General features: G+C 45.8%; 1 long non-coding RNA gene across 1 annotated transcript; it reads right to left on the bottom strand.

Moving 5' to 3' along the window:
* Nucleotides 1-2,442: 2,442 nt before the first annotated feature.
* On the bottom strand, nucleotides 2,443-2,905 carry LOC141910841 (uncharacterized). Its single transcript, XR_012619929.1, has 3 exons — nucleotides 2,822-2,905; nucleotides 2,666-2,724; nucleotides 2,443-2,559 (listed from the first exon to the last, which is right to left on the bottom strand). It is a non-coding gene; the product is annotated as an uncharacterized LOC141910841 (long non-coding RNA).
* Between the last annotated feature and the right edge of the window lie 1,371 nt (nucleotides 2,906-4,276).

Below are 4,276 nucleotides of genomic sequence, written 5' to 3' on the forward strand. Positions count from 1 at the left end.
ACTGCCTGTTGTTCCACTACTAGTTGAGGCCCCAGTACTGCCTGTCGTTACACCAGTTGAGGACACAGTACTGCCTGATGTTCCGATAGTTGTGGACCCAGTACTCCCTGGTGTAGCACTAGTTGAGGACACTGTACTGCCTGTTGTACCACCAGTTGTGGATCCACTACTGCCTGATGTTCCACTAGTTGGAAACACAGTACTGCCTGATGTTCCACTTGTTGAGGAAACAGTACTGCCTGTTGTTCCACTAGTTGCGGACACAGTACTGCCTGTTGTTCCACCAGTTGTGGATCCACTACTGCCTGATGTTCCAGTAGTTGGAAATAGAGTACTGCCTGTTGTTCCACTAGTTGAGGATACAGTACTGCCTGTTGTTCCACTAGATGAGGATACAGTACTGCCTGATGTTCCAGTAGTTGGAAATAGAGTACCGCCTGTTGTTCCACTAGTTGAGGATACAGTACTGCCTGTTGTTCCACTAGATGAGGATACAGTACTGCCTGTTGTTCCACTAGTTGAAGACACAGTACTGCCTGATGTTCCACTAGTTGAGGACACAGTACTGCCTGTGGTTCCACTAGTTGAGGACACAGTACTGCCTGTTGTTCCACCAATTGTGGATCCACTACTGCCTGATGTTCCACTAGTTGGAAATAGAGTACTGCCTGTTGTTCCACTAGTTGAAGATACAGTACTCCATGTTGTTCCACTAGTTGGAAATACAGTACTGCCTGTTGTTCCACTAGTTGAAGACACAGTACTGCCTGTTGTTAGACTAGTTGGGGACACAGTACTGCCTGTTGTTCCACCAGTTGTGGATCCACTACTGCCTGATGTTCCACTAGTTGGAAATAGAGTACTGCCTGTTGTTCCACTAGTTGAAGACACAGTACTGCCTGTTGTTAGATTAGTTGGGGACACAGTACTGCCTGTTGTTCCACCAGTTGTGGATCCACTACTGCCTGTTGTTCCACTAGTTGGAAATACAGTACTGCCTGTGGTTCCACTAGTTGAGGACACAGTACTGCCTGTTGTTCCACCAATTGTGGATCCACTACTGCCTGATGTTCCACTAGTTGGAAATAGAGTACTGCCTGTTGTTCCACTAGTTGAAGATACAGTACTGCCTGTTGTTCCACTTGTTGAGGACACAGTACTGCCTGTTGTTCCACTAGTTGAAGATACATTACTGCCTGTTGTTCCACTAGTTGAGGACACAGTACTGCCTGTTGTTCCACCAGTTGTGGATCCACTACTGCCTGATGTTCCACTAGTTGGGGATACAGTACTGCCTGATGTTCCACTAGTTGAGGACACAGTACTGCCTGTTGTTCCACCAGTTGTGGATCCACTACTGCCTGTTGCTCCAGTAGTTGAGGACACAGTGCTGCCTGTTGTTCCACTAGTTGGGGACACAGTACTGCCTGATGTTCCACTTGTTGGGAATACAGTAGTGACTGCTGTTCCACTATTTGAGGGCAGAGTACTCCCTGCTGTTCCAATAGTCGATGATACAGTACTCCCTGATATTCCACTCGTTGAGGATACAGAACTGTCTGTCGTTCCACCAGTTAAGAACACAGAACTACCTGTCGTTCCACTAGACTGGAACACAGTACTCCCTGATGTCCCACTAGTTGAGGACACAGTACTGCCTGTCATTCCACTAGCTATGGACCCAGTACTGCCTGTTGTTCCACTAGACAGGGACACTGTACTGCCTGTCATTCCACTAGTTTGGGACACAGTACTGCCTGATGTTCCACTAGTTGAGGACACTGTACTGCCTGTCATCCCACTAGTTTGGGACACAGTACTGCCTGATGTTCCACTAGTTGAGGACACCATACTGCCTGTTGTTCCACTAGTTGAGGACCCAGTACTGCCTATCGTTCCACTAGTTTGGGACACAGTACTGCCTGATGTTCCACTAGTTGAGGACACCGTACTGCCTGTCGTTCCACTAGTTTGGGACACAGTCATCACTGTAGTTGAAAATAATGAGGTTGGTGCCATGCTTGTGCCTGTTGTACCAGTGGTTGGGGATGCAGAACTGTATGTTGTACTAATACTTGCACTACTGCTCGTCGGTGTCGAGGAACATGTCACATTCGTGGAATTTTTATCATGTAGAAAGCATGTGTAACCACTTGGGCAGACATTTACTACACTACAAGGGTCAACTCTCATCGCTAAAACAGAAGACCAGTATTGTACACAATTATTATGGCTTTCAGGTTATTTTGATGAATATAACTAGTTTCCTCTATTGAAATGAACTATTTTCGTAAGATAACCACTGTCACAATTAAAATGATTCGGACCATCGAATCTTGAATCCATTTTTTTCCGATTTTCAGATGTAAAATACCTTTAATACTTTCAGTTGTGAACGTCGTGTTGATTGGCAGGCCGTCAATTGCAGTAATATTTGACATCGTCTCTAGTAAAGCTTGCTGAACAAGTTGTTCGATGCTGAAACCTTGGGTATTTGCTGCATCCACGAGGGGTCCAAGATTCATCACCATTTCAAAATCCACAGTAACGCTGCCCTGACTATATAAATGTACTTTATAAACATTGCTATCAGAATATATATACAGTATGTAACAGTTGATTAATTGAATTCGATTATCATCTGATTGGATGTGTTCATAATCACCTGATCTTCCTAATCTTTAACGAGGCTAATCCTGGGACATTTGCGAACATCTTCATCAGCTACAAGTGTCACAAAAACAACAGCATTAAAGCAGGCTGTAAATGAAATAACGATGCGCCAGTAATCGTGAGAATGTGATGAAAACGTAAGATTTACCGCTTGATGAATTTTCGATTCAAAGGCTTTGTATTCCGGTGAAGATTGATTGTTGTAATTTTGGTTGAAAGGAATGGTAAATTTCATAGCAAGTGGGACGGGTACCGATTTATTACCTACAATATAGATATATGCGTAAGAAATTGAATAGTCAGACAAGTTAAAACATGTGTATTGAGAATAAAGCTGTATTCTTTCAATAAGACATATTATTTACGTACGTAAATTGGGCTTAGCAGTAGCAGCAATAGGTACAGGAGCAGTAGTAAGAGTAGGTGCAGCAGTCGAGGTCGATATGTCTACGGTAATGGAGCTGATAGCTCGGGACCATATAGATGAATCCGTTCGTGAGCTCGTCTGGGTGATCGCTGAGGTTGAAGTGTCTACTGTAGAGAAGATGGCGTTCGAGGACGGCGTAGATAGATCCGTTCGTGCGGTTGTCTGTGCGTTTGTAGGGGTCGAGGTTTCTACCATGGAAGAGCTGACTGTGGATGAAGACGTAGATGAGTCCGTTGGAGAACTCATCTCAGTGCTCACCGAAGATGATGTGTCTACCGTGGAGGAGCTGACAGTCGATGAGGGCGAAGGTTTATCCGTTGTTAAGCTCGAATCAGTGCTCGCAGAGGCCGATGTGTCTACTGTAGAGGAGCTGACAGCTGGTGACGACGTAGACGAATCCGTTGATGAACTCGACACGGTGCTCGCCGAGGTTGATAAGTCTACCGTAGAGGATCTGACATTTGAGGACGACGTCGACGAATCCGTTTGTGAGCTCGTCTCGGTGCTCGCCGAGGTTGTTACAGTAGTTGAGGATACAGCACTGCCTGTTGTTCCACTTGTTGGGGATACAGTACTGCCTGTTGTTGCACTAGTTGAGGATACAGTACTGCCTGAGGTTCCACTAGTAGAGGACCCAGCACTCCCTGATGTAGCACTAGTTGAAGAAACTATACTGCCTGTCATTACACTTGTTGGGGACAGAGTACTGCCTGTTTTTCCAGTAGTTGGGGACACAGTACTGCCAATCGTTCCACTAGTTGGGGACCCAGTACTGCCTGATTTTCCTGTTGAGGACACAGTACTGCCTGTTGTCCCACTAGTTGAGGCCCCAGTACTGCCTGTCGTTACACCAGTTGAGGACACAGTACTGCCTGATGTTCCGATAGTTGTGGACCCAGTACTCCCTGGTGTAGCACTAGTTGAGGACACTGTACTGCCTGTTGTTCCACCAGTTGTGGATCCACTACTGCCTGATGTTCCACTAGTTGGAAACACAGTACTGCCTGATGTTCCACTAGTTGAGGAAACAGTACTGCCTGTTGTTCCACTAGTTGCGGACACAGTACTGCCTGTTGTTCCACCAGTTGTGGATCCACTACTGCCTGATGTTCCAGTAGTTGGAAATAGAGTACTGCCTGTTGTTCCACTAGTTGAGGATACAGTACTGCCTGTTGT

Source organism: Tubulanus polymorphus, chromosome 9, assembly GCF_964204645.1.
Source record: "Tubulanus polymorphus chromosome 9, tnTubPoly1.2, whole genome shotgun sequence".
In the NCBI taxonomy this organism is placed as follows: domain Eukaryota; kingdom Metazoa; phylum Nemertea; class Palaeonemertea; order Tubulaniformes; family Tubulanidae; genus Tubulanus; species Tubulanus polymorphus.